Consider the following 12,500-nt stretch of genomic DNA (forward strand, 5'->3'; position numbering starts at 1 on the left):
CACGAATATTTGTTCATCTCTCTCTCTCTCTCTCTCTCTCTCTCTCTCTCTCTCTCTCTCTCTCTCTCACTGCTGAGACACAGGTGTATCTGTAGGCAGAGTTAGCCTTTGAAAGCCAGATTTAATTGGTTGTTGCAACCAAGTAAAGGGCATTAGTTCCAAAGGCACGAGGAGTTCAATTACGTTTAGACTTTTTCTTGTATAAAATGACTCATTTTATATATATATATATATATATATATATATATATATATATATATATATATATATAATATATATATATATATATATATATATATATATATATATATATATGTATATATATGCATATATTCTCATGTATTTAGAAAATTCGTCCCTTCAACCCGTTAGCTAGGAAATAAAATTTAATGGCGGCTGGAGGAGACTCCACTAGAGGGGGGGCGAACCTATGCAGGCGACCTACCCCATATCGCCTGATTTTGGGGGACTATGCTGACATCTTAGCCCCGCATCGTATGACTTTTTTTTTTTGGGGGGGGGAGAGAAAGCCGTTAGGGACAGAAGGACTAGCCAGGACCGTAATTGGGCTGCTATGCTGACCCTAGTAGCCTTAGCTATAAGACCTATTTCCCTTCGACCTTTTGCTGGCTGATATTGCTCTTACAGATCGACCGATGTCTTCGTGCCCCACGCTGGGAATCGAATTGGAGACACATCGCGCCCTGGCTGGACACACACACTCTTCAAGCAGGACCGAGGTCACATGTAGTTAGTGCGGTCTTGCTGTCTATTACGCTGGCAAGGTGTCGAAACTTCTGCGGCCGAAATTCGTCTTTGCAAGCGAGCTCCATGCACAGAAGCTGTAATTTACGTCTGAAGTAGCAATTGACCGCCAGTAATCTTTCCCTTTTCGTGAATTTCTCTCCATTTTCAGTATTTCCGACTTTTCATTCTCTTAAAACAAAGCCCCTTTGTTTCCCACAGCCTAGCACGCACATTTGCCCTCATGACTTGTTCCAAGCTCAAATTAAATTAGTTCAGTGTTAATAATTAGAGCATTCCCACCACAGTGTTACCATGTGCTAATTAAATCTAATTGATAAATTCCTCCTTCATGCATAAGTAATTTCATGTAAGAGAAAGTCATTAGATCTGAATGCTAGCCTGGAATTCTCTTCCAGAGTCCTGTTATCTGGCTCTTCGAGTGGTCTGCCCCTGCCCTTGTGAATCAAATAGCCTTAGACGTTTAACCGCCATCTTGCTACGTGCAAGAGTCTTTTTGATATTCAGCGGTCCAGGGGCGCTGGACACAGTCCCCCTTTGCAGTCAAATTGCGCTACCCAAAATTATTCCACAAGCCTCAACAGCAGTGATTTTCATTTGCGTGTCAGACTATTTCAGGGCTGCAGCCCTTTCGGATTCAGTTATTTGCGATGTATTTTCTCGCTTTTATTGCACATTGTATGTGCCTGGCTTGCTGCTCAGTCAGCCCTTTCATATTAATTTCCTGATTGCTCAGTTTGTAAATAAATTCAATTTAAAATTACCGACTGGCTTTAAAGGCGACCTCCACTTCTCTGCTCACTTAGATGTAATATCAAGGTAAGTCAGTTTATTCATTACACTTATTGCTTATATTCTGAGCTCTAGGTGTTGGCCCCTAAGGCAGTTGACAAAAAAAAAATCCAGTTTCATTCTTCCAACCGGCCTCAGAATATAACAATATATATATAATGTACTCACGTTCACATACACACCCACACCCACCCCCACCCACACCCACACCCACACCGACACACACACATTTTATATATATATATATATATATATATATATATATATATATATATATATACATATACATATATACTGTATATTTAAGGACGATCCCAAAGGTGAATGGTAGAGTACTGCGGTCGCGTTAGCAGGAGCCATTATTCGACCCTGGAGAGCCGGCCGCCAGTCGACTCTGCTGGACGTCAAGAAAAATAGTATGGAACTGGTAACTTCATCCTTAAGGGCTTGATGAGAACCGGAGTTGTTTGCCGTTCTGCAGCCTCTTCCTGTGACGAGGAAAATTTATATGTATGTATATATATGTATATATATATATATATATATATATATATATATATATATATATATATATATATATATATATATATATATATATATATATATATATATATACAGAGAGAGAGAGAGAGAAGGGGGCGTTACTTTTGCTTCTGTAACTCCTGATACAGAGAAGTGGCACATTCTTTTGTTGTTGGAGACTGAGTTGGCAGAGTAGCAGCTCTGCTTTTTCCTCTGATTGACAGCTTTTGAGTAAACCTTTTACCTATTGAAAGTGAATTCACGAATTCATAGTGCAGTAGTATCTCCCTGTGATGTGATGACCCTCTAGAAAACCTCACTAGTGCAAAGGAAAACCACTCTAGAAATAGAAGGACCGATAGAAAAGTCTTCTGCAGTATTTACTACGATAGAAAGATAAGTTTAGCGAAACCTCAGTCCCAGATTATCTACCTTTTCGATCGTATCTTGTAGTGAAAACTAACTCATTGTAAACTTTTATCGCGTTACTCACGCTGGCCTTAGTCTTTAGATTCATAGACGGCTTCACTTGGGTTGCTGGAATCGAAGTTCTTCCTGTTGATTTAACTTGAAAAGGAAGGAAGCTCTATAGAAAAATAGAAAACAGTTTGACAGATAATGAGACAGCTGTATCTTTCAATAAAATAGAAATCAGTGCCTCTGTCTGTCTACCTATCTGTCTGTCTGTCTATCTATCTATCTATCTATATATATGTGTGGTGTGTATTTAAATGATGATGATTTGTTAATAACACCAATGGCATTCTGTCATACATTCAAAAGGTAGGGTGGGCAATTGAGGTGAATTCCACCTCAGTTGTCTAATATGGCATGGTATATATATGTGTGTGTGTATATATGCACTGTATGTGTGTGTCTGCGTGTATTTATTGGTGTAGTGCATGTTTTTCTGTTTATAAATGCACTTTCATATGTATTCTGAGAGAGAAAGAGATTTAAGTTAAAGAAGGTATCTAGTTTTTACCTCTTTTAAAGAAGTATGTTAAAGTAAACGTCATCTTGACCATTCTAATATATAGAATCTTTTGGGAGTGGCAAGAAAAGTTTTGACCTTCATTCTTAGTCCCAATTTTAATCGGACTCGAAATATCTTTTCTCTGAAAAAAAAACGACCTAATTAATATTAAACAAAAATACACCGAGAAATTAAAGCCTGATTAAACGGATGTTAATGGTATAAAAAAGATTGTAATTCTAGAGACTCAAAGAGACTCATTTCACTCGTGAAAGCTAGAAAAAGTCCTCTGAACTTTTTAGTGTAGAAATTTCAACTCGTAACTCTCTGGATTTTCTTATGAAGACTAAACTCTAATTTGTATATACAAATCCCCGTCACTGACTCGTGTTTCCCTGCTGTGAATTAATGTGAAAATTTGAAAGATGTTGGGGAAATTAGCCCCCAGTTCCTTTCGTAAGTTATGTGTTTATGTTTTAAGGGTGGACCTGTTCAGTCCGTTATTATAGAAACTTTGGAGCTCCGTGGAATTCAGTGTTGCTACAAGGGGTTAAGTTTGGGTAAGGATACTCCAGTATTGAAGGAGATCCTTTTATGCATTGTTCTTAAAAATATTTACATTTCACAGAATTATTCTTTCTTCCATATGTATTTGGTTAAGATAGAATAAAAACATGGTGAATTAAGGTAATTTGATTGAGTGCAAATAGTGTTAAAAATAAGTTGTTTTCCACATGATGTAGTTATATAATGAAACTCTCCCCGAAATTACGTTCCAAATCTCTTCATGAAGTGACTTTAAGGCTTCAAGTCTACATCATAGGTTCTTTATTATAAATTAAAGTTGTATGTGTAATCTGCAAACTGTAGTTGTGTCCTTCTCTCTTCCTTTGTCCCAGAGACCTACAATAGAAGTACCTGTTCCATCGTACAGTGAACCCATTACCTCAGGTATAAAGATGTCTTTAGTTATATACATAAAAATTAACAATTCCTCGTAAAAAGTCACCACGCAGAACAGTCATCCTTATCGTTGCCGTTACTATTCAATAGTTAATAATTTAGGTTCGTCTTTGTTACATTACAGCACTTATGTACTAAGGACAAGTGATGTAGTACATATTAATGTATTAACTTTTTAGTACTTTAACTTTGTTTCTCTGTATAAATGAAATTTTGAATCAGTTGCAAGAAATGTAAAGGTATTACATTACTTATTTTACCGTGGAATGTGTATGATAGCATTTTGATTTATAAAATGAAACATAACAGGAGTTACATGGATACAGTTGCCTCAGAGACCTACTAGTCCATCCGAAGAGGATTCTTATAAAAATCACAAGAATCCATTAACCACTTTGTCCAATCTATTCTTGAAATGGCCAGTAGTGGTAATATTTAGAGCCTCGTCTTGTAGTCTGTTCCCAAATGAGTTTGAGATAAGAAGAAAATCTCTGTAAAACATCCATGGAACGAAACAAAAAATATCACAGAATTAAGAGGGATGTGTCGATGGTGCATGGTTTATAAGGTAATTTGTTGTGAGCAATAGGAGATCTGATAATAAAAAAAAACTTGCATTAGAATGTTAGGTGGCAAAGCAATTGATTTCATGTAAAGATGAGTCGGAGACAGAGTCGTGTTATGTTTTTGTGTTAGCTTAATATTCTTATGCAAAGGGTGATGAGAAATGTAAGGTAAAGGCCAGCTGCAGGTACAAGTTTGAGGGATAAGGAAGAGGGATCGGGAATGCAGAATGAAATTATTAATATTTGCATGTGATAGGGCTAGTTGATGATGGAGAAGAATAGCTGCTTAAACTGGTGAAAGAGTTGGAAAGAATTGTAAAGGCCTACAAAAGTGAAAACCAGTGTTTGCAAGAGTAAGATAATGAAGGTAAATGTAAGCCAGAACATTGAATTGAGTACATATGAAGGAAGATTGGAAATCGTTGATTCATTTATGTATTTTAGAGTAAATAGAGTAGACATGGCAGGATTGCAGAACACTTCAATCACAGGAAAGGTGAGGCAAGTACGACAATAGGATATCTGCAAACTGAGAGAAAAGTGTTATTAGAAGCAAAAGTTGGGAAGTCAACAGCTGAACCAACTCCACTTTAAAGAGGTGAAATACTACTAATTAATACAAATGAGATAGAAAAGTTTGTAGTAATTAAGAAGAATAGCTTGCTTAGGGAAGGAGGAAAGGGACTCGGAGAATAGGAAAGCTACTGTAGATTGTGGGGAAGAGGTGCTGGAATGAACGGCTAATGAATCCAAGGAAGCGAAAGAGGTTTTACATAATCAGTCAATGGGTTTTTATTTGTGTAGGTAGGATTTTCTAGCCCATTTGTGTAAATACTTGAAACGGCTCGTATTTAAGTTGAATGCACAGGCGATTTCGTCCTTGGTTCAACAGTTCAAGGATGTGAAGGTAGCTGTTATACTTTTTAGGTCGCTTGTAGAAGTAACTGGAATACTGTACTATATATATATATATATATATATATATATATATATATATATATATATATATATATATATATATATATATATATATATATATATATATATATATATATATATATATATATATATATATATATATATATATATAATGTAATATAAATGTATATATATACATATATATATATAGATAAATATTATATATAATATACAAACCTACATACATACATATATAATCTCAAAATATGGATGGTGCAAGAGCAACTTTAAAGGTTTTATGCCGCAAGTAGCCTTATTCAAGTCCAGCTTTATGGCGTAAGCGACCGCTCGAGATTTCCGTGGAATTTTGAGAGCTTTTCCTTTTTCACATCTAGACATTTTAATCTTTGAATGCTATCCATTCAAGTTAATCGACTTCATTTTTGGTACATAAGAAGGGTATCTTCTTATGAATGATAATGATACTAATATTACTACTAATAATAACTGTAATGCTAAAATAACAATATTGTCTGTTCACCTCCACGTGAACAGACCTTATTATTCTTCGGATCTTATGTATAAGCATACAGGAGGATGGATACGTTTGTCAAATAGAAACGCGGGAAAAAGTTATCAAGTAACAAAGAGAAGGGCGAACTAGAGTTTTTGTTAATGGAACTAAATAAGAAAGAAAGGGTAATGAATAAATAAATCTTAAAATAGAACATGCAAATGGGGAAATGGTGTCGGTCAACGGATTGAGTAGTATTCCTAAAACTCGTTGAATATCTGAGACAGATTTGCATCGGAGCGGAATTCCTGAGGCTTTGGCATGATGGTGTTGAATCTTCGTTGAGGCTGTGAAGTAATAGCATTTTACGTTTCCGGCACAGCAGGTTCGTCTTTGATTTAACATTTAATGTATGAAAAGAACTAACCATTGCCTTGTTTTTGTACGAGGGGCGCACTGTCATGAGGGAAATGGGTTAATGTTTATATCTGTCTGTATCTCGGTCTCCCTATCTGTAATATATATGTATATATATCTATATATATATATATATATATATATATATATATATATATATATAATATATATATAATATAATATATATATTATATTTATATATATATATATATATATATATATATATATATATATATATATATATATATATATATATATATATATATATATATATATATATATATATATATATATATATATGAAGGAATAGATCAGTGAAAAATGCAGGAAGTAAGATAACTAAATTTATTAAGTAAATAAGACCATTATCACAAGTACGAAAGTAACATGAACATACAGGCCATTAACGATGCATGTTGAAGCCAAACACACACATATATGTGTATACATGTATGTTTGTGTGTGTGTATATATATATATATATATATATATATATATATATATATATATATATATATATATATACATATATATATATATATATATATATATATATATATATATATATATATATATATATACCATTGCAAATCATTTCATGTTGCTCACTTTTTAGAATCATTCTAGTGTGGACACGACATTATCAAGTAAGTAAGCTCTTCCAGAGGTTTATAGATTCTGCTTCCATTCCCTGCTAAATTAGATATTTAAACATAAGAGCAGAGGGAGAAAAAATAGATAAAATTGGAAAAAGGTCGAAATTAGTATAAAATGGAAATTCTAGAAGCCCATGGAACTGGTAGCTGGGTTTACATTGCTCATTATATGAATAATATTGCTACCTCACTCTCAGCATTCCTCTTATTGTACACTAATAAGTCTTATCAGAAGCGGTTGGCTAACGACAAGCTATAAAAAAATAGGGAAATCTTGGACTGAGATAACGACTTGAGAGTATTTTTAGCTCTAATAACTTAATATAATATTTTCTGTTCTGTAGTTATGTGGAATTATATATTTATTTATATCCGAGCTGATATTATTATATATCAGAAAGGGTGATTTGTTCTTTCTTTTGTAAGATGAGATGATTTTTTATGGTTATATTAATTAGTATTGATATGATCATAAAGGAAACAAGTGCACACTATATATATATATATATATATATATATATATATATATATATATATATATATATATGTATGTATATATATATATATATATATATATATATATATATATATATATATATATATATATATATATATATATATATATAATACCTAACCGGGGAAAACTCTGAATGACAGTCGATCATTTACCCTAGAAAAAGTAACACGTGGTGTGGTTTTGATTAACATGTTTATTTAAGACAATGAATTCTAGACAGAATTATTAATCATAAGAAAGAAAACATTTTCGATGATAGTACACATACTTTACACAACAAAAGAATTCAAAGGAGATGCAGAAAAATTTTCCTAAGTCGCGCTGCTTTGCTCGACACTGAGCAAGTCACGCGTATGCCCACCGCCGCTGCACCCATTCTCTGTGCAAAAGTGTACGAACCTACGTTCCCGACACGCCACGTTTCAAACCGGTCCAAAATGTCCCATGGAAGAGGGGGTGGTCTTTGCCGGGACCCGCAGTAAATAAGGTACCCCGGAGGGCGGGGGTACGGGTTTGAAACCTACGCGAAAACCTTCCTTGGATCAAATGAGGGTCACTTGCAAAATTTTGTCTAGACTGGTCAAGCTGTTCCAGGATTTCTATAGAGCACAAATTTACTTATAAGTTTAGTTAAATTCAGATTATATACAGTATATACTAGCTGACCAACCCAGCGCTGCCCGGAAGAACTTTGAAGAACTCAGAAAAAATTTTTCTCATCTCCTTTGAATTGTTCTGTCGTGTAAAGTATGTGTACTGTCACTGAAAATACTTTTCTTTCCTTTGATTAATAATTCTGCCTTGCATTCATTACTTTAAATGAACATGATATATGCATGTATACATATATCCTGGCACTTATCTGATTTAAATGGAGAGAGAGAGAGAGAGAATGATTGACTTGCAGTGGCAAACACCTCGGATTTTTTCTGGTATGACTTGGTGTTCAACCCCATTCATAAAGGGAATTTATAAATGAGAAAGATTGATAAAGAGAGAGAGGGAAAAAGAGATTGCAAGCATGAATTTACATACAATAGTTAAAAACCTCGTAGATAAATTCCGCTCCAGATTGTTTGAGTGATGCCTTGAGAGAGAAAGAGAGAGAATGTTTGGTAGAGGTAGTATGGTGAAGTTGGTATGCGTGGTGGTGGTACTGCCTAAGTACATGATAATTAATTACAGACCTTAGTTAAACCAACTTTATAAGGAATACGTCACCGTAACGTCACAAAGCAGTCGCCATAGCGAATTCCGAAGGGAAAAACGAAGAAGAAACGAACGAATTAATTAGGAAGTTTGCGTTTGAACGAATAAAAAAAAGGACATATCGTACATGTTGACGTCGGTCTTAGCCAGCATCTACTTAAGATACAGTGTCCGTTGGCTATGTAAATATTAAATTATTATCACAATTGTAATTTTAAAAAGAGCTGCATCTGTTTTCGGTTTCCTGTACGTGTTAACGAACACGTTTCAGTTTCCTCTGATGTTTCTGAGGGAAAGTGTAGGCCGAAGTCTGAATGGTCTAATATAGAAATTGTCGATAAATGGTGATTTTTTTAGTGGATTAAGTACGTTGATTTGATGATGGTAATACCTCAAGGTACTTAAGAATGTGTATTTTATTGGCAAAGTATAATTAAGATACGTTTGGCTTAAGGTGAACCCTGAAAAAGTTGGTATTTTTGTTGTGAGCAATTCTTTAATGAGGGGGTAGTTTTATCACAGAAGCATTTAGTCTGCTAATACGCATGCGCGGATGGTGATGGATTTGTTTCTTGGTCTCCAAAGTTGTGCCCATAACTACAAGGTTTTTTTGTGTGGATTAAGTAGTTAGATATGGTGATGGTAATACCACAGGGTACTTAAGAATTTTTATTTTAATGGCAAGGTATGATTATGATACGTTTGGGGTAAAATTAACACTGAAAAAAAGCTGGTAATTTCATTGCAAGTAATTTTTTAATGAGGGGGTATGTCTATCCTAGAAGCATTTGGTCTGTTACTTTTTCGAGGCGAGGATTGTTAACCACAAATAAACAAATATAGGTTTTTGGTGTTGATTTTATTGAAGTAATAAACAATTACATTAATAATTCTCATAAATTATGATAAAATTTCATGTAAATTCTGGGCAAAATTGATGTTATAGGTGATTTGGATTTATTGTATAGGTTAATCATATGTCTGGTAGTGCCGGGAGAAAAGGTGGAGTGTCAGGTGAAAAATGAGAATAAACCCAGAAAACCGAAGGAAAAGGTGACGTAAAAACGAAAATTTCATTGTTTTGCCTGTGTTTCTGTGCCTGTCACAGGTAGGGGATTGATTATAAACCTCTCTGGGGTGGCATAGAGGCCTCGTGCAAAATTTTGCCTGGGTCTGTCAAGCAGTTCGGATTTCTATAGTGGACAAACAAATATACAAACATTCACATATTTACATATATATATATATATATATATATATATATATATATATATATATATATATATATATATATGTGTGTGTGTGTGTGTGTGTGTGTGTCTGTATATATATATATCAGCACGAAGGTAGGCCATGGAAACGTACTAAATTCAACATAATTCTTTATTTCCAACGTTTCACAATAACTTTATTACATCATCAGGGAATGTGTTAAATAGTGAAAAAAAAATTACTCTAAAAATTGCTCTAAAAATAAAAAAAAACGCATAAAATACAGCACAGTTAGAATGCCACTCACAAAAAAAAAAGAAAAAACAAAAACGACATAAGAGCAAGACCAAAGACCGCTAACCACCCTTATACAAAGGAGGCAGAAGACAGAATGCATAAATAAAAAGTTAACTCAGGTAGAGCTGAGTGGAGGAGGTCTGGGTATATAGCTAGGGAACCAGTTGTTTAGTAAATAATGATTCCAGGTTGGACAGTTCGTATGCATTGGTTGTTTGGCTTATGATACAGAAATCATGTCTACCAATATATGTTTTACAGTTTTTGAGTGGTTTCCATGGTTCACATTCGCTGATGTGTCCAACTGGGCATCGCCTACCTCTGTTTATATATATATATATATATATATATATATATATATATATATATAGTATATATATATATATATATATATATATATATATATATACTGTATATATATATATATATTTGTATATATATATATATATATATATATATATATATAAATCTTTTGGTAGTCATTGAAACTAATGTTGATATAATCATAAAGGAAACAAGTGGGCACACACACACTCATATATATATATATATATATATATATATATATATATATATATATATATATATATATATATAATTTAAGATGAGATGACATTTTGGTAGTTAATGAAATTTGTGTTTATAACAAAGAGAAACAATTGTATATATATATATATATATATATATATATATATATATATATATATATATGTGTGTGTGTGTGTGTGTGTGTGTGTACACTTGTATCCTTTATAATATCAACACTAGTTTCATTAACTACCAAAAGATCATCTCATCTTACATTATGTGTGTGTGTGTGTGTGTGTGTACACTTGTTTCCTTTATGATTATGTCAACACTAGTTTCAATAACTACCAAAAAGGTCATCTTATCTTACACACACATATATATATATATATATATATATAATCACTATATATGTACCATATATATATATATATATATATATATATATATATATATATATATATATATATTTTATACAGTATATTATATATATATATATATATATATATATATATATATATATATATATATATATATATATATATATATATATATTGCTGAGGAACAAGTAGCTTGTACCCTTCTGGCAACATCTCTTTTTCCAAGAGGAAAAGAGGGGAATTATTACATATATATATCTAAAATTTGTACTTTGTCACACCTGGGAAAGCATTCTTACAACTAAAAATATTTATTTATAAATTTATTCTGTTTTAATTAACCAATATATTTTTTTATTTGTTTATTTTCGTACTTGTTGGCAATTGAAGGCAGAACTCTTCGATACTGAAAATGACGATATATTATCATGACTTTTCAGATGCTTATTCTCTATCCCCACTGGAAAATATACTCTAATATCCACAGAACTAATCATGTTGGTTATCCTCAAAACGACTTTTATGAATTAGTTTTACAGATCGAAGTCACTTCCCCACACTACTATGGGATTCCCTGCTAATGGGAACGGGGCTAAATGTACTGAAAGAATTTTTCTAGGAAGCCGAGAAGTTTAAAAGGTCATTGTGGCTATCATCAGCTTATGTATAATTGGTGAAAGTGGCTACTAGATTCTTTATTCTAGTTAGAGAAGTTGGGCAGCTATGTTGGAAGAGAACTATAGAAGAGTAAAAGGCGAAAGTAGTGCGTCTGGGATCGAAGAGGCTGCAAAGGACCATTAGAACTAACTACAATGTGCTTTGTAAAACACATAGTTTTTACCTCTCTACAAGGGTCATAAAAGTGGAACAGTAATATTTAATCCTAAAGTGAAAGCAGAATGAAACTTGAGAAGTTGTATGGTTGGCAGAGTAAAATATCATTAATGAGCTTGAAATTAATTAATTATATCGTTTAAGCAAGTGATAATTTCACCAAGATAATATAGCATCACTGTACTTGGTCTATATACATATGTGTGTCTCTCTCTCTAGAGTGTGTGTGTATGTGTGTGTGTCTATATGTATAAAGATTTTGGAGGCCACGAATGCATAAGCACTTAAGATGACGGAGAAAAGACTGCCAGATATATATATGTATATATCATATATATATGTAGGTGAAAAATAGAAACGTGGTGTAGGTGTGACCGGTTTCGACTGTATTTCAAGCCATTGACGAAGGACTTCGTCAATGGCACTTAAGATGA

General features: G+C 33.2%; 1 protein-coding gene across 1 annotated transcript in view; it reads right to left on the reverse strand.

The window, feature by feature from the left end:
* Nucleotides 1-12,500, reverse strand: part of LOC136833899 (uncharacterized) — a 93,006-nt gene that overhangs the window by 79,539 nt on the left and 967 nt on the right. The window lies entirely within an intron of this gene.

The sequence above is a fragment of the Macrobrachium rosenbergii genome, chromosome 52 (assembly GCF_040412425.1).
Source record: "Macrobrachium rosenbergii isolate ZJJX-2024 chromosome 52, ASM4041242v1, whole genome shotgun sequence".
Classification (NCBI taxonomy): domain Eukaryota; kingdom Metazoa; phylum Arthropoda; class Malacostraca; order Decapoda; family Palaemonidae; genus Macrobrachium; species Macrobrachium rosenbergii.